The following is an 18,730-nucleotide window of genomic DNA, read 5'->3' as shown; positions in this document are numbered from 1 at the left end:
ACAAGTAGAAAAGGCAGCGAGTCCCCTGACTTGTCCCATAACAGGAGTGTCACAGCGCCACACGACCGGGACTAGGCCCCCCACTTTGAAACAGTCCCTGGAGGAACCCCTTTGATGTACCAGAGCTCCAAGGGTCTCGTTCTTCCCTCAGGGTCAGCCACGCAGCCTCACCTCCTCTCTGGGGCTTCAGCCCTCCTGCTTCTCAGCGTGAGCAACTGAGCCAGACTTGTCCACGCTGCAGGGACCAATGCACCCCAGCCAGTATCTACAGGGACACTCAGGTTGAGGTTTCAAAACAGCCAGGTTTATTAATCAACTGGAACACGGCACAGGCAGTCCTCAGGTTAGCGCAGAGAGGAAGGTTAAACCATCAACCATTCTGGTCAGCCCAGAGCCCAACCAAGCTGTAGTGAACTCTATTTTCAGGTTTCAGAGTAGCAGCCGTGTTAGTCTGTATCCGCAAAAAGAACAGGAGTACTTGTGGCACCTTAGAGACTAACGAATTTATTAGAGCATAAGCTTTCGTGGGCTAAAACCTAATTCACCGGATGCATGCAGTGGAAAATACAGTAGGAACACACACACACCATGAAACAATGGGTGTTACCATACACATTATAATGAGAGTGATCAGTTAAGGTGAGCTATTACTAGCAGGAGAGAGAAAAAACTTTTTGTAGTGGTAATCAAAATGGCCCATTTCCAGCAGTTGACAAGGTGGTGTGAGGAACCGTAGGAGTGGGGGTGGGGGGGGAATAAACATGGGGAAATAGTTTTACTTTGTGTAATGACCCATCTGCTCCCAGTCTTTATTCAAGCCTAATTTAATGGTGTCCAATTTGCAAATTAATTCCAATTCAGCAGTCTCTCGTTGGAGTCTGTTTGAAGTTTTTTTGTTGTAATATTGCGACTTTCAGGTCTGTAATCGAGTGACCAGGGAGATTGAAGTGTTCTCCTATTTTCAGGCTCTGTCTCTGACTTCCCTCCTTCATCAGTTCCCAGGCGGGAGAGCGCCAAGTCCCCCTTTACTCCCCCCCCTCACACCTTCCAGTCCTTTGTTCTGAGCTGGGGCCTTTGCTCGGTCTCCCAGCTGAGAGGTGGGGAAACCCTCCTCCCTCAGGGCCATTGGTTGCTAGGTGTCAGTATCCCGGCAAGTGGCTTTCCGCTGCCTTCTCAGATCTTCCATTGGCAGGGGTCAGCCTCGGCCAGTCCTTTTCCAAAACCATTCACCGTGCCTAGACCACTTGGTGACACATGTGCACCTCGGTCTCTTAGGCCTGGTCTACACTAACAAATGAGGTTGACCCAGCTCTCTCTCTCAGGGGTATGAAGAATCCACACCCAGGCGTGGACGGCCCTAGGTCAACAGAAGAATTCTTCCACTGACTTAGCTACTGCCTCTGGGGGAGACGGGTTACCTACATCGATGGGCTGCCACTGCAACATTTCAAGTGTACAAAATCCCTTAGTCTTCCCTGAGAGCCAACACAGTCCTTCCCTCCCCCGACCCAACTGGGTAGCCATGCGAAGTATAGGGGAAACTGAGGCACACCGGACTCAAAACATACTACAGAACATTCCCACTGTGTCACAAGGGGTACAGAGGAGAATCTCACTGCAGTGGGCATAACTCCCTGCCATGGGCACCTCTGCATGAACGGCCGTACAGACAGTGTGAGGTGAGCACGACATCTGATCACACATGGGTCTCCCAGTTCAGTGAGCACCTGTTTGGGGGGGGACACATCCTAGGAAGAGGACAGTTAGATGAGAGCTATTAAGTTGCGGCCCGTCCATCCCCCCGGGCAGGACTGCTCCCTAGAGTAAGTTCTATGGGGCTTTGCATCATCCAGACTGACATGAGTCTGCTGCCTTTTCCTGCTGGACCAGGATCGAAACTAGCAAGTCCTTCAGCGTGCATGGTGCTGTACACACAGATCACACAAGGTCTTCATTCCAAGGAGCTCCCAACCCAACCTGTGCAGGTAACACGAATGGGGAGGGGGCTGCCAGACAAGGTAAGTGGGGGGCTCTTAGGCGAGCAGGGGGTATTTGTGCACATGGGGTACAACCAATGACTAGAGTGGTGGCGCTCACCAGGATGGGGGGGGCGCTGTTTGATTGACAAGCCTAGCCCGGTCGGTGGGGGAGAGGCAGTGCAGAGCACCCGCCCGAAATGCAGCATTTCAAGGGGGAATTAAGGAGGCGGCTGTTCCAGGCGTAGGGGCCAAGGAAAAGGTGGAGCAGAGCAGCAGATGGGACTGAGGGGAGCACTAGGCCATAGTCCAATACAGTCCCGTGTTATAAAGCCATGTCCATGCCTTCTTCGGGAGCGGGGGACACCCGTGCAGCACCCCCAGACTGGCCCAGAGATGATGCCTGAGGCCAGCAGGATTCCAACAACTCCTGCTCCCACTAGTGCCGTACAAGCAGACAGACTGGAGACAGGCCGAGCACAGCCGCCACCCCGGGACCCGCATGCCAAGGGACAGAACGGGGGTTCAAAGCCAGCGTTATTCTCTCAGGGCAGAAAATCATCATACAACTACATTCCAGCCATCACCTGACACAAGCCAACCCTGCCAGAGTTCTTCCCCGTGACCTGGTGCATTAGCCCAAGGCAGCTGAAATGGCTGGAGTGGCCTACGGTTTCCCTCAGGCAGAAAGAGGGGCCAGCGGGAGGGGTGGGGCTTGCGAACGGTACTGCACTCACAGGAATGCTACTGCCCGGATGCCGACTTCCCACTAGGCTCTGCTCCAGCCTCCCGGAACCGCTTCACCAATCCTGTTCCAGCCGGCACTGGCAGATCTCTCCAGCTCTCTGCAGACACGAGCGCCCACTGGGCTCACGAGGGGGTGCTGATGACCTGCCCCCATCCCTCATCCTGGCCAGCTGAAGTTTATTTGTTTACATGGCTATGGATTTTCCACACTCGGTTTCAAGACAGACATTGGGGCAGGAGAGGGGGGGATAGCGGGTCATCTCTTGGGATGAGTCCAAACCAAGTCAAACATGCACCGAACAGGGCCATGGAAGTCAGGCCTAAACCCGAGCCCTGAGGCAGGGTGTGACGGGAGACTCCTAGCAGACTTGCATGACCTCGAGGAGTCTGCTGCAAAGGCTGAATCTACAGAAGTCCTCTCCAGCAACACGCATCACGCCTGGCAGCCCCAGTCAGACCGTTCACACACGTGGAATTATAGCTCTAAAACGGGCTGATAATGAACTGAATTTGAGTGCGGCTTTGCAGTCCAACATTGGTCGGAGGGGGAAGGGGAGGAGGTAATTTGTAATTTTTTGGTTTAAAAACCATGCTGGATTGTTCTACAGCAAGGGGGACAAACAAACAAACTGAAATTGGGGAAGGGCTGCACTTCCCCAGAAAACATTTCGTATTTTTGATAAAAGAAATTGGTGCATTGCAGCACAGAGATGAAAGAGGGTTATTTTTAATGATGGCACTGGATTCTGAAACAAGTGAAGGATCCTGTACAGATTCCAAGAGATGACACATCAGTGGAGAAAAACTATCATCAAGCATTGTGTTTTGTAACAAGTGCTGACAATCTGGTGGATATGGGAGTCATTACAGAGATTACAAGCATCTGCAGAATGAACTAATAAGAGTAAAAGGTACTTCCAGGCATGTCATGGGCTTCCCAAAGACAGGGCCAGATTTTAAGTGCCATGGCTAGATTTATAGATAAATAAGACTACAGTACCTTTCAACCCAAAGCATCTCAGAGAACTTTACATATACAGGAATTACCTTTCCCCACCACTGAAATCTGGACATGCATTACATGACATGCCAAATGCAAGATCACACATCTAGAAACCAAGAGCGAGGATGGGACGGTGCTTTGCAAAGCAATGCCCCTGAAAGGGACCTGGGGTCATGGTGGGCAGCCAACTGAACATGAGCTCTCAGTGTGACAACATGGCTAAGAACTAGTGTGGATCCCTGGATATATGAACAGGGGAATATCAAGTAGGACACCTCTGTAGAGTATTAGGGAAACCAGTACTGGAATGTTTCCAGTTCTGGTCTCCACACTTCACAATGGATGTGAACTAAATGTAAAGAGATTAAGAAATAGTTACAAGAATATTTCTGAGATCTGGAAGAGATTCTTTCCACTGAGAGACTAAAGAAGCTATTTAGGTTTACCTAAGACAGGGGTTCTCAAACTTTTGTACTGGTGACCCCTTTCACACAGCAAGTGTATGAGTGCGACCCCTTGCTATAAATTAAAAACACGTTTTTATATTTAACACCATTATAAATGCTGGAGGTAAAGCAGGGTTTGGGTGGAGGCTGACAGCTCACGACCCCCCCATGTAATAACCTTGTGACCCCCTGAGGGGTCACGACCCCCAATTTGAGACCCCTAACCTAAGAGAAGGTTAAGAGATGACTTGATCACAGTCCATAAGTACCAACATTGGAAGAAGGTTTCTGTTAGTGGCCTTTAATTTAGCAGTGAAAGGTAGAACAAGATCCAGTGTCCTATGGCTTGTTATATGTAGGAGGCCAGACTAACTGATCATGATGGCCCCTTCCTGCCTTAGTGTGTGAAATGCAGCCATGTCTGGAGTGTGAGATGGGACCCAGCTGGACTTGCGCACAGCACATTACACGGCACGAGGTGAGGATTGTGAATCTCTATGCCTATGCAGTACAGATGTGGAGACCCCTCCAGAGTAAAGTGCTTGGACCTCAGTCTGTCGGGGCAGAAGATTGGAGAATTGAACGGACCCTGTAGCATTTGAACTTATCGTGGGACTCTGGCTATTTGAAACCTAAATCCTAGGCCACTAAAACACCTCCTCCACCTGGTCAACACTGAATTCCATGAATTAGGAAAACGTTGAGATTAGTGGCTGCAATCAGAAGAGAAAGAGACCAGTTTTGCTCTGACAGGCCAGAGGACAAAATGGGGGACTTGGCCCAAAATGGCAGACAGATGGGGACCCAAGATGGCAGGCAGACAGAAGGTAATGCGTAGCTCAGACTTTTCAGAGGTTCTGTTGTGCAGTTAAACATGTGGCCGGCAGAGAGAGATCAGGGACAGAGACTCTAGGATCCCACATGCCAAACATGCTCACAGAAGGAGCATTTCAGGAACAGGTTCGCCACACAACCCAGACAGAAGCCTGACAAACAATTCCCCAAAGCCTCACGCTCCAGGCCTCCCACTTTGCTCAGGACACCACTCGGCCCAGAGCACGCGTGCGCACAGCATTCCCAGAAAGGGCCGTCTTCACGCTGCAGTCATGCAACGTTTGGCATGTGTCGCTTCCAGTTTGGGTTAACTCCCCCAAACCCTCCTTTTTATGGGCTTAAGACCCAGCATGTGGTTTTTCAGGAAATGGGACTGGTTTGGGACACTCCGAGCAACATCTAAAAGCCCCTTGGCAAGTGTTGTTCTGAATCCCCCACCCACCAGCTGGTGCAGCCCCTGCCTTTCTCTGATCTATTAGCACACATCGCCGAGTCTTTTTATCCCAGCCTCGAGACTCTCAAGGAACTAGGTACAATACAGCTCCCTTGTTTCTAACACAAGCAACCTGCCATTAGGGTGACCAGATGTCCCAATTTTATAGGGACAGTCCCGATATTTGTGGCTTTTTCTTATATAGAGGCCTATTACCACCCACCACCTGTCCTGATTTTTCACACTTGCTATCTGGTCACCCTACCTGCCATGCTCTTGCAAACCAATTCAAGCCATTTTGCTGGTTTGGGAGCCGTAGTCCTAGTCCCAGAGTGACGCGCTTACTGAATGCTGAAGGCAACCTCCACCACATCCTCTTAGGCTACGTCCTTACTACTGGGGGAGGGGGGGGGGAGGGTCGATTTAAAATACGCAAATTCAGCTACGCAAATAGTCGACGTATCCGAGCCAACTTACCCCGCTGTGAGGACGGCGGCAAATCGACCTCCGCGGCTCCCCCGTCGACAGCATTTACTCCTACCTGCGCTGGTGGAGTACAAGTGTCGATTCGGGGATCGACTGTCACGTCCCGACACGAAAATTCGATCCCCGAGAGATCGATTTCTAGCCGCCGATTCAGGCGGGTAGTGAAAACATAGCCTTAGTCATGACATCAGACTCCAATCCTCCTTTCAGTTTCCTCTCTATTCAAATCCAACCTCTTCTCCTGCAGCCCTGTTCGGAGGGGCTCGTGAAGGTCTAATTTCGGCGACATAGCTGCAAAGTTTCCGAATGGATCTGTTAGCCCACAGATGGGTGCCCTTGTCTGACGAGTTAGGCTGGCAGTGCGTTGAGCCCACAGCCCATCCTGCTGACCAGTATTTTGCCTCACACTTCGACTGTCAGCGCCTTGGCGCAGGGTCTGTCTTTTTGCTTTGTTTGTACAGCACCTGGCACAATGGGGTCCTGATCTGCGACTAGCGATCCTAAGGGCTACCGTCACACAAAGAATAATGCCCTTTGCAGCAGGGGCTCTCCTGCTATACACACCCAGTGCCTAACACAAGGGGGCTGGAGCGGGTTAGCCTCTAGGGGCTACCTCAACGTACACAATGCAGGATATCAGCCTGGACTGGCAAGGCCTTCACAGTCTCTCTTCGGCAGATTATCCTCAGCTCTCCCGACAGCGCCCCACGGATGCTCCTGCTCCTTTCCACCTCCAAGCCTTCCTCCCACGTGACTGGCAACACAAATTCACTCACAGATTTCAGTGGAGAAGACTGGGACAGTTTCCCTGCCTAGCTGGAAAACATTGCTAATGGGCTGTTCCAGTGAGTGTGGCAAAATCACCTGGGCATGGCTCCCCCACAGCTCCCGTAGCCACAGGGGCATGCGCAGGAATAAATATTTGGCCACTTTTGGAGGGGCACTTTGTGCCCTCCGCAGCCGGAGGACTGCCTCTACCCTGGCAGCTGAGGGAGCTCGCTCTCCCCGCCCCAGGCCCAGCGGAGTTCTGTGCCTCCCCTGATTGGAGGGGCCATGCCCCTGCTTGCCCCCCTTGTGTGCACGCCCCTGCGTAGCCCAGACTTTCCTGGGTGGGACAGCAGGGGGACTCCAGGTATCCGTGAGCCTGGTGCTCCCACCTTAGCTCCTGTGACATCACCACGCCCCATTCTACGTCATGCCCAATCGGTCCCATCCCCAGAGACATTCATTCAGGAGCGCACCAACCCAGAACCACTGCAGTTCCATGCAGTACAGAGCAAGCCCAGGAATCATCACTCCGAACATGAAACGGGAGTGGGAGGAAGGGATAATCTAAATTAGATGCATCTTTGTCACTGAAGGGAGCTGCTGAGCTGTGTCTCTCTGGGAGCTGCGACATCACAGAAGGACAATAAGAAAACCCAGGGTTATGCAGCCTGGCTTATTAACAGGAAGTCCAGGACAATTTACAGCAGGAGGGTGGCCTGCCAACCCCTTCCCAAGACTGCCCCTGCAATAATTCTCTTTGCAACATGTGCAAGCAGGTGATGGCCAGTTTCTGAAATACAAGGGCTTTCTTCTCCTACCGCAACAGCAGCTGGGCACGCCTCCCATCCCAATGGGCTGCTTCCGCCCACCGAGCATCTTCTCCCCCAGCTAGGTGAATGACTGCACCAGTGTCAGTCAGTAACCCCCTTCCTACGCACAGCAACGGGCAGGGTCCTGCTCTCACCTTAAGAAAACAGTCCAAACAGAACAGTCAAGACATGAAGGGAAACGAGAGAATCCAGACAATGTCTGCCCTGGGCTATTGTCCCCGTGGTCCCCACACGCCCCACCAGCAGACCCAGCTGCAATGAAAGCATGTGAGAAGATGCGAGGGATGTCGTGACTGAGGCTTGAGTGATTTTTAAGGGTGGCCTCACCCATTTTGGCTGCCCAGAGCTATACCGTGAGCTCGCCCTTGGTCCCGGGTTTCCTCCCCAAAGAAATCAGCAGATATTCTCCTCTCCTCAGACGGCTTCAAAGAGCCAAAAATTAGAGATGGTATCAGGCTTTTTTCAATCAGCCAGGCCAATCTGGTGAGAGCTGCCAGCCCAGGCACAAAGCCTGCCTGCCCACCCTCCATATCACCATGACGATAAGAACATTACAGCTCCTTCCATCAACCGTCCAAAATATTATTCTGCTCATCACCGGCAAGTGGAATTTGGTCCTGCTCTGTGAACTCCTCTGACCCTTTGCTCACCACCAGTGCAGGGTTGCCCCAGAAGGGATGGTTTCTAGCACTCCTAAGAGACAGGGCCTCCTAGATCAACACTGCAGTGGGGTCGGAGCAGACAGGCCCCTAGCGGGACTCAAGCCAGCACCCTAACAATAGCAGCATGGATGCTGCAGCTCGGGCTCTGGAGCCCACCTGACCCGCTGGGTCTGAGGGTGGGGGGGGGCTAGTCTGAGACACCACCTGAGCCACAATGTCCCACACTGTTATTTTTAGTGCACTAGCTTGATCTCATCTAGTGCGAGTCTGTCTCCCCAGGCTGGGAGACGTGCTCTCCAGTACAGTGCAGACACAGCTCATCACATCCTTTAGGGGTTAGTCCCCAGCCCAGGCGATGTGCTCCCCAGTACAGTGCAGACACAGCTCGTCACATCCTTTAGGGGTTAGTCCCCAGCCCAGGCTGGGAGATGTGCTCCCCAGTACAGTGTAGATACAGCTCGTCACATCCTTTAGGGGTTAGTCCCCAGCCCAATGCATCTCACTGTTCAGGAGTTTTCCCAGCACTGGGGGAATGTTCACCTTTCCTTATTTTCTCCTGTTACTCCAAGTCACACTCCCTAGTCAACAACCCTGCTGACAGTACCCCTTCCACACACGCAGCAGGCTTAGCCCCCACCTCCACTTCTCACTCTCTCTAGATCTTCTCTGTCTGCCTTCACGCCTCCTGCCCCCACCCCGCATTTGTGCTGCTCATCTTGGAACTCCCTTCAGTTTGTCAGGATCCCGTGGGTAACGGCGTGGCCACAACACTGCAGGTGCAGTCCGATCAGAGCTGTGTCAAGACGTGCTGGGGCAGTTGTAGGCATGAGGCAGCTCTGGGCAAGGGCGATTAAGCAATGGGGCACTTTGTCACTTCCACCGTTGCAGGTCAGGGTCTCTCCTGCCCTAGCAGAAGTCCGGGTCCTGGACTAGCACACCAGATGGACCCTTTTCAAGGCACTGCAATCCAATGCAGAGGACTTGGCATTGATCAGCATTGCTGCTACATTCCCTACTGACTCTTTGCTCCCTGGAGGGACAGAGCAGTGGTGAGTTATTCACCCACTGCATCACCCAGCACCTGGTCTCAGCACCAGGAAGCCGCACTGGACGAGCAGGCTCTGTGTGGCATTCTGGGGGCTGCCCCACAGCACCCAGCCACACCCTGGGAGAGCAGATGCTCAGGTAGTCAGCAGCTGTGACCTCACTATCTGATCTCTGCAGTACATGGGCCTGTCTCAACCCCCACAGAACCCATATTCTGAGACTCATGCGGCAGCCTGGGAACCACGTCCCAGCTCCGCTCCATGGCTCATCTCCTCCGGCCTCCCTTCTCCGACAGCAGCCAAAACCAGACCCTTCACCGGGTGGTGACGGAGAATTAGGCAATAACTCAGCCACTGCCTGGAAGCCACAATTTTAGTGAATCCACCCCTAAAAAGCAAGACTTGCCAGCACTGCTTTTACCCTTTCCCTGCTGGTTCCTCCACTGTACCTGCTAACATTCAGCTGAAGTTAATGGACCCATGAGAGACTACAGGTACACCCAGCAGGCATCAAATGGCTAAAGCCACTGTTCAGTGGTTTGGAAAGAAAATTACTGGGAAATACCAGGATTGACTAGGGAAAAAACTAACCCATACAGAGCCAATCTCAGTCAGCGTGTCAGCAGTGGTTAGCATTGATGGACCTTCCTCACCAGAGGATGAGCAGCACCAAAACCCCCGTTAGTAGCCAGGGATACTGGCATTACAGCTTCTTGCCTCGATGCCGGAGACAACAAGAGCCAGAACCGCTGCACTGGGCACAGCTAGGCAGTGGGTGGGCTGGCCGAGCACTGGGCATGGCAGCCAGGAGTTTCGCAGGAAGATTTCCCAGCCCAGCAAGCACACTGGTCTGGAGTGGACTTTTCCTCTTCTCTTAAGAAACCGCCTATAAGAGTTACTGGCTTGTGCTAGCGAGGCAGAGAGCTACCATCTCTTCACTCAGAAAGTCTGCCATTGGAGGGGACAACATCCTACCCTGGACCCATTTTGTAAACCAGACCCTGGTCTCAGTCTAGGCAAGGGCCGAGCTCTACTCCGGATAGTAACAATGATCCAGGTAACTCTCAGGCTCCCAAATCCCAGCTCTCCAGCCTCCAACACGAGCAGAATCCTGTAGCCATCTTGTCATGCATACAAGACAGCGCAGCTGCGTCTCTCACACCCTCAACGACTCCATAAGCTCCCCGCTCATTTCACAATCCAGCTCCAGGTCACTGTTTCCATAGCCCAATGGGTACTTCGGGCGCTTTCCAGGCAAATACACTCCCAAGCTCCCTGCCCACTGGTGACACAGCACATCCCTTTCAGGTATTGCTAACGTGCCCATCGTTCTTCAGTGTCTGGGTGCAGCCTAAAGCAACAGCGGAGCTGTAACAAGGATCTGGATGGTGTGGGAGGACCAAGGTGAACTGGGGAGGGAAGGGTTCAGGCCCTTGGGTGGCCAGTTCCCCTGCAGCAGGGTGAAGGGAGGGGGATCTAAAGCCGGATGCTTTCGGAGGTGTTTTGTCAGTCCGTGTGTTTGTTATGGGAGGGGTGTGTTTCAGCAGAGAATTAGACTCGACAGGCCTTGTGAAAGCAGTGAGCGGAGACCAGATTTGTACCAAGATGGGGTGACCAAGATCAGACTGTTCCAGACGTAAGGGGCATGGACACAGACATGGGAGAAAGCAGCCCAGGGAGGTCTGTGCATGGAGGGGTCAGCAAGGCACAGCCGCACGGGGCCCTGCGGGAGAGGACCATAACATCACACACAGCATGACAGGAAGGTAAAGGATGGTAAAACCCTCCAACCTATCACAGACCTCCTCTCTTCTTTCCCCTCCCTCTGCTCATCTCCTGTAGCACTGGCCTCCTCTGTTCTCTCCTCATGGCTGTGCTAGAATCTCCTCTGCAGTGCCTGATTCTCCATCTCAACGTGTCTGTCCTTTCCTGCCTCTCTCTCCTGGTGCCTTTCTCCCCTCCCCTGCCCACCCACGTGTTGATCGTATTCTGGAGCTCTCCGTGCATTTGGGGACAGGTTGTTTTGCAGAGTCCCTTTCAGACAGAGCTGCATTGTGGTGTAATTAGAGTGAAAAATCGCCTGGACCGTTCTGTTGGCCAAACAGCGTTTTCTGCCATTCCTGAGGTCCTCCACTCCCATCACATGCTCCCTGTCACGCTAATGAGCAGCTGCCATCCTCTCCCTGGGTGGCAGCACATGCATGATGGAGCCAAGTACCAAGACTCCTCCTGGAGCACCCACACTTCTGCTGCTTCAACCACCCCCAAAAGCCACTGACACAATCGCATCTATTTGGCCAGAGAGCCCATGCCGAATGGCAAGGGGCCCCACATCCTCAGACCAGGACAAACCACTCAGTGAATGCCACCCCTAAGAAATCCTGGGCCTCCAGCGGTCTGGGGGCTGTTTCGCAGGGGGTGGGGGGATGTTAGGCATGGTACAAACAGAAGGCAGAAGAGTCCGTGCCCCAGAGAGCTCACACTCTTAAAGAGACAGGACAGTCAGAGGGCGGGGGAGGGAACAAGCGGCACAAAATAAATAAATAAATAAATTAATTAATTAATGGAGATATCCCATCTCCTAGAACTGGAAGGGACCTTGAAAGGTCATCGAGTCCAGCCCCCTGCCTTCACTAGCAGGACCAAGTACTGATTTTTGCCCCAGATTCCCAAGTGGCCCCCTCAAGGATTGAACTCACAACCCTGGGTTTAGCAGGCCAATGCTCAAACCACTGAGCTATCCCTCCCAGGTAGTACCAGCTCAAGTCCTGACAATGCAAAACACACCCCCAGCTACGCTACAGCCATCCCACAGGGTAGGATCTCAGTGGATCACCCACAGCAACAGCCAGAGCCTCCCCTCATTTTATATTCCTTTTGCAGCCAGTCGATGCCATTAGCTGCGTAAGGCAGGGAGAAGGGATGGGTTGGCATCTTGTGCTCACCCAGCCCTTAAGATGAGATGCAGCATTTCCCAGGCAGCCATCCTAAAGAGCCCATCAATACGCAAACAGCTCAGCATACACCCTGGAGACTGCCCGCTGCAGACGTCTCCATCCCGAGTACTTAGTCTTCAGGGGATCCCCCGCCCCTCCAGCCTCTTCAGAGCTAACCCTTTATGGATTAGCCTTTTCAGTTCTCCCTGGCTGGGAGGGAAGAACTCTGCCACTGCAAACAGCCACAGAACTCCATTCATTGTTTTCTGCCAGGATCAGAGGTCCTCCTTTGTTAGAGAGACATTGACAATATCACTGCAATTCAGGCTGCACTGAAAGCAGGACTGAAATCCCACTGGTTCACACTCCTTAGAGTCTCCAGTTTGTCACAACAGAACTGCAGAGAGCACATTCAGTTTCCATCCTTGCTTATTCAAAAGTTAATTTCTGCAGAGGAAATGTTTAAAACTGCCCTTCTCTGAAACCTTCCATCAAGGGCCTGACCCAAGGAGGTGTTAAATACTGCCAGTTTACAGCCACTACAATGAGAGTTTGGAGTTCTCACATCTCCCGATAACAGACCAGAAGTCATCCCTGGGTCTGGTCTTTATTCCTTTGACTCTCCAGACTTGGGGCTAAGTGCCATGCACATTTTAAAATGTGTTCTCATGACTGCACATACCCTAACAGCACAAAATCCTTTCTACCCAATGCTACCCATGACCCAGCGCAGGGGCACTACACACCCCAGTAACAAAAACCCACTCCTGCCCCTAGCATAGCCATTATTGATCCAGCAGACCCATTACAGATCAGTCATAAACTACTGCGCACCAGGATTATTGACCTGAGGTAGGAGCCGTTGCATTTCATCATGTCAGTCTGGCCTCCGCCCCAGATACACTAAATCCAACCCGCTAAAAAGCCCTCAGGAAAGTTTTATGGGGAGAATTTAATTAGCAAGAACAATGGCTGATTTTCACACCTCAATACCACGCCATTTCCTTTGCTTCTTTCAAACTGGAAATAATTAGATACCATGCACATCTACAAGCAGCGACCCTAGAGAGAAGGCGGCCTAGTATTAGGTCCCACGCCAGGCATCACTCGGATTTATAGCAATGTAGGGCTGTAAGGGACCACTAGTCCTCTCGTCATCTAGTCCAGCCCCTTGCGCTGAGGCAGGATCAAATAAACCTAGACCATCCCGGACAGGTGTTTGTCCAACCAGTTCTTAAAAACCTCTAAAGATGCAACCCCACAACCTCCCTTGGAAGACTATTCTACAGCATAACTACCCTTACAGTTAGAAAGTTTTCCCTAATGTCTAACCCAAATCTCCCTTGCCCCAGGTTAAATTCATTACTTCTTATCCTACCTTCAGTGGACACAGAACAACTGATCACCATCCTCCTTATAACAGCCCTTATTATATATTTCAAGATTTATCAGGTCCCCATCACTCTTCTTTTCTCAAGACTAACCATGCCCAGTTGTTGTTTTTAACTTTTCCTCATAGGTCAGATTATTTAAAACTTTCTAATCATTTTTGTTGCTCTCTTCTGGACTCTCTCTAATTTGTCCACCTATTTCTTAAAGTGTGGCCCCCAGAACTGGACACAATACTCCAGCTGAGGCCTCACCAGTGCCACAAGAGTGGGACAATTACCTCCCTGGTCTTTCTTACAAATGACACTCCTATTAATAAACCCCAGAGTATTAGTCTTTTTCGCAACTGCATCACATTGACGACTCATATTCACTTTGTGATTCACTATGACCCCAGATCCTTTTCAGCAGTTCCATGCCTAGCCAGTCATTGCCCATTTTGTAGTTGTGCATTTGATTATGTGCAGTACTTTGCACTTGTCTTCACTGAATGTCATCTGGTTGATTTCAGACCAATTCTCCAGTTTGTCAAGGTCATTTTGAATTCTGACCCTGTCCTCCGGGACAACATCCCCAAATACTAGTCTTTACTTTTTAGCTCCAGAAAGGAGCTAATTAGGTGTGTAGGAAACACTGATCCCCCCCGTGATCTCTCCACTGTAACCTTTCTTCCACACATGCCCCTTTCCCATCTGTGGTTTGCAGTCCCTAGCTGCCCACCTTGCCATCATTCTGAGCATCCGCCTGCATGAGCAGACAAGCAGCCACACCTCCTCCAAGGTGCTGGTGTGTGGGAGAGGAGAGGGTCTTGAAACTGCTTTGCTTCTCTCGCTCTTTAGCCACCCCCTTTCCTCGTATTTCTTCATTATGGCTTGCATTAGTGACTTGGGCTCCAATCAGGGTTTAGGATCACGGTGTGAGAGGCACTGTTGACACCTCAGTATACACCTGAAATCACTCCACTGAAGTCAGGAGTAGTTCCAGATTTACCACCCATGCATGAGAGACTGAGCGCCCCAGGCAGGGAGGTGTCCTTCACATCTATCTGTAAGAGTCCCTCCCTGGGGCTAAACTACAAGGTATTCTCTAGGATTTGGTCTAATCTCAAACACCTGCAGGGACTGAGAGATTCTGCGAACCCCCCCGCCCCAACTACCCCATCATCTCAGAGCTACTGCTTAAGTAGTTCAGGAGAAGGTAGAAAGAGAAGGGGGGGGATACACACTACCCAGCTATCTTCACCCCTCATTCTCCTCATGCAGCCTGGCTACGCTTCTGAGTACAATACAGCACAGTGAACACAGAGGAACGAGCACCAGAAACTCCCAGGGTGTGCAAAGACTTGCTGTGCGAAACGAGCCAGTCACAACCTCCGCACCCCCTGCGTTCCCTGCCTCCCCCGCAGTAAAATGGAGATAGCACCTCCCTCGCAGGGGGACTGGTGCCCGCACAGCCCTTGGGAGTACTAGGGAAGGACCGGCCATGATGTCATCCCTGCCATGAAGCACAGGTGGATCTGTGGGCGCTCCCGTTTCGGAGCCTGGCTGAGCTCTCGGCTGTAAGCGCAGGGAGAGGCAGTAGCGATGGCCAGGCTGGGAGGCTGGACAGCATCCGCAGAGGAGGGGCCGCCAACCCAGCCCTGATGGGAACGTGTCTCACGCCAGCCTACAGGCCCAGGCAGGGGAAGGGGGCCAGCCCCAAGCCCTGCCCGGCGCACCGACCGTGGGAACCAGCGCACCGACCGTGGGAACCGGCGCACCGACCGTGGGAACCGGCGCACAGCCCCGCGCCCAGCCCCGGGGGGACCCCGCCCCCGCCCCCCGCACACACAGCCCGACCCCGCCGGGGCCGCCCAGCACCCCGCACTCGGCGCCCCGCGGATGCACCGCTCGCGGGGCGGGGCCCGTGGGACCGGCCCGGCCCCAAGACAACAAAGGCTCGTCCCCCGCCGGCCCCGCCCCCGGCCCCAGCCCCGGGAGAGGCGGCGAGACCCGCCCCGCGGACCCCCCAGCGCCGAGACAAAGGGAGGAGCCGCCCCCGCCCCGGGACACCCCGGCCACAGGCCTGCCCACGGGGCCGGACCCGCCCCGACCCGCACCTGCAGCAGCGCCGGGAGCCCCCCCCCCCGGCCCCTCACCCTGCGCTCCGCGGCGGCTCCGCTGCTCGCCTCGCGCCCGTCCGCGCCTCGCCTCTCCCACCAACCTGCTCCGCTCTGCGGGCCAGGCGAGGGGGCGGGGCCGAGCCACCGCCCCTTAGCCAATCACAGCCCGACCCCTGCCCCCCCCCGCCGGTGGGCGGGGCCTAGCGCTCCGGCTCCTCGCTCACTGGGCTGGGGAATCACCTCTCCCGACAGGCCCAGCGCCATGGACACCAAGGGGCGTGGTTCGAACGGGGGCGGGGCCGAGTGCTCCGGACACGCCCACCCCTTCCACCTGCTCCTTCTGGGGTTGCCATGGTGACCAGGGAGCCTTCACAAAGGCCGCTCCCAAGGCTGTGAAAGGGAGGGGCCCCCAGAGGTGCCAGCCGCACCCCATTCATGGACCCCTAGAGCCCCCTCCCCACTGTGCCCCAAAGCACCTCCGCTTCACCCCAAACCTCCCCCTTCACCCCACTGTGCCCCAAAGCACCTCCCCTTCACCCCAAACCTCCCCCTTCACCCCACTGTGCCCCAAAGCACCTCCGCTTCACCCCACTGTGCCCCCAAACACCTCCCTTTCACCCCAAACTTCCTCCTTCACCCCACTGTGCCCCAAAACACCTCCCCTTCACCCCAAACCTCCCCCTTCACCCCACTGTGCCCCAAAGCACCTCCGCTTCACCCCACTGTGCCCCCAAACACCTCCCTTTCACCCCAAACTTCCTCCTTCACCCCACTGTGCCCCAAAACACCTCCCCTTCACCCCAAACCTCCTCCTTCACCCCACTGTGCCCCAGAACACCTCCCCTTCACCCCAAACCTCCTCCTTCACCCCACTGTGCCCCAAAACACCTCCCCTTCACCCCAAACCTCCTCCTTCACCCCACTGTGCCCCAAAACACCTCCCCTTCACCCCAAACCTCCTCCTTCACCCCACTGTGCCCCAAAGCACCTCCCCTTCACCCCAAACCTCCTCCTTCACCCCACGGTACCTTCAGGCACCTCCCCCTTCATCCCACTGTGCCCCAGGCACATCCCCTTCACCCCAAACCTCCTCCTTCACCCCACTGTTGTTGTACTTAAAGTACTGCACAGGATCTTTTCAGGGGGAATAAGACAAAACGCCACATTTATTAGCAATACATGTATTCATTAACACTGTATCATATGCATATAATATATTACACTTACACTCACACACACACACAAACACACTCCGTCTTGTTGTTACCAATTAGTTGCTCCCCTTAACTTCACTGGCCAGGTGAGTTAGATGGGGGAGGGGGTGGAGCCGGGCTTCTGCCGATCCGGATCGATGCTCCCATGTTGACAAGACGAGACCCGGGGTCCTCTGCAAGACACCTCACTTTTATAGCAGCTTTTCTCTTATGCAAATCTAGACCAGATTCAAACTCTGTGTCTGTGTCCATTGGTCCTTTGTGCTGCTTTCTTTTGAGTGTTGTCCCAATGCTGCAAAGAGGGTGTTTCCAAAAGAAGGTGCTTGCTTCTAACCCCCGAGGCCGTCCGTATGTCTGCTTGTCTTTAATGAGCCCACTTGAAACGTTTTATTGTCCTTGGGTCTGGCTCCCAGCCCCTCTCCAACAGTTGAGGCTGTCTGGAGGTGCTGCCTTTCATGCCTTGCTCATCCACACCTCATTCATTCAACAGGGCAATTGATTAAGAGTGGGGGGAGAGCTCTAGTTCTAATGCTAGCAAAAAGAAATGTTTCTTCTATCTTATTCTATCCTTAGGGGCTATAATACTATACCAAGGGCAATGCAAAGTTTCTAAATGAGGCTTTGATACAAAGTCCCATGAAAACAGAGGTCACACGTGGGTAGACCCACCACAAGGTTATATGAAGAGGCACAATGTAAAGTCATATGAAAATTATCAGAGATTTATCTACACTGTGCCCCAGGCACATCCCCTTCACCCGATACCTCCCCCTTTACTCCACTGTGGCCCAAAGCACCTCCCCTTCACTCCAAACTTCCCCCTTCACTCCACTGTGCCTTCAGGCACCTTCCCCTTATGCCCCAAATCTCCCACTCCATCCTATTGTGCCCCAAGAAACAGCTCCATCCCCCCAAGTCACCCCTTTGCCTCACTCGTTGCTGCACTGTTCCCACCTTGGAAAGCAACCCTAGCGGGCGTTTATTCCAAAGGGCACATTTTCTCAAGCCTCCCCCACCCCGGCACTCAGCAACCTGCCCAGCACCTCCCGGCAAAGGCCTGCCTGCGATGAAGGTGTCGTGCAGGGGTGTTGCTGAGGGACTGCTTGTTTGCATAGGGGAGGCAGGGTGGCCTAGTGGGTGGAGCACTGAGCTGTGGTTCTTTGTGCTTCTGCTACAGGCATGCTGGGTGGCCCTAGGCAAGCCGCTCTTGCCTCAGTGTCCCCATCTGTAAAATGGGGATAAGGATGCTGCGCTCCTTTATAAAGGGCTTGGCGATCTACTGATGAAAGCTAGAGAAAAGCCTGGTGTTATGATGATGACAGTTACCTGGGCTGAATTACCACAAGGTTGGTGTTAAAAGGTTATGTGCCCACCAGCACCTGAGAAGGGTCAGTCTCCGCTGTGGTAGCACAGTGCACATCAAACAGCACTGATTTGTAGAGCCCTGCCCCAGGCCACAGGGTCTCGCCCGTATCTCGGGACTGGCACCTGGGGGTTCTCCGGGCAGCCCCTCCTGCAGAGCTCTGGTAGCAGCCCAGTGGAGCTGTCCCTACAGCTGCACTTGCTGCTCTGCAGGTTCGCCTGTGTGACGGGTGGGCATGTGGCTCCTGGCAGCATTCAGGGCACCCTCAGGCTGCAGCCCCCCTGGGTTTTGTTTCCTCCATCCCACCCCTAGGGGCTGGATGTGACACGCGAAGACACTGACACACCAGACCAAGCCCAGGATTGCAAAGGTTCATCCCATGGCACGGCAGGGGCAGTACCCAACACCGCACAGGGTGACCAGACAGCAGATGTGAACAATCGGGACAGAGGGTGGGGGGTAATAGGAGCCTGTATAAGAAAAAGACCCAAAAATC

At 53.6% G+C, this 18,730-nt stretch overlaps 1 protein-coding gene across 3 annotated transcripts in view; it reads right to left on the bottom strand.

Annotated features, from left to right (window-relative positions):
* Positions 1 to 15,769, bottom strand: part of DPYSL5 (dihydropyrimidinase like 5) — a 117,072-nt gene extending 101,303 nt beyond the window's left edge. For 2 of the 3 annotated variants that reach the window (XM_054024441.1, XM_054024443.1), the window contains exon 1: positions 15,694 to 15,769. The gene's annotated coding sequence lies outside the window, so the exon portion shown is untranslated. Of the gene's footprint in view, positions 1 to 15,654 lie in introns of all 3 variants that reach the window. The other variant, XM_054024442.1, reaches the window with a different exon arrangement.
* Between the last annotated feature and the right edge of the window lie 2,961 nt (positions 15,770 to 18,730).

This window comes from Malaclemys terrapin, chromosome 3, assembly GCF_027887155.1.
Source record: "Malaclemys terrapin pileata isolate rMalTer1 chromosome 3, rMalTer1.hap1, whole genome shotgun sequence".
Taxonomy (NCBI): Eukaryota; Metazoa; Chordata; order Testudines; family Emydidae; genus Malaclemys; species Malaclemys terrapin.
Note: the sequence above shows the minus strand (reverse complement) of the source record. Positions and strands in the feature narration are given on the sequence as shown.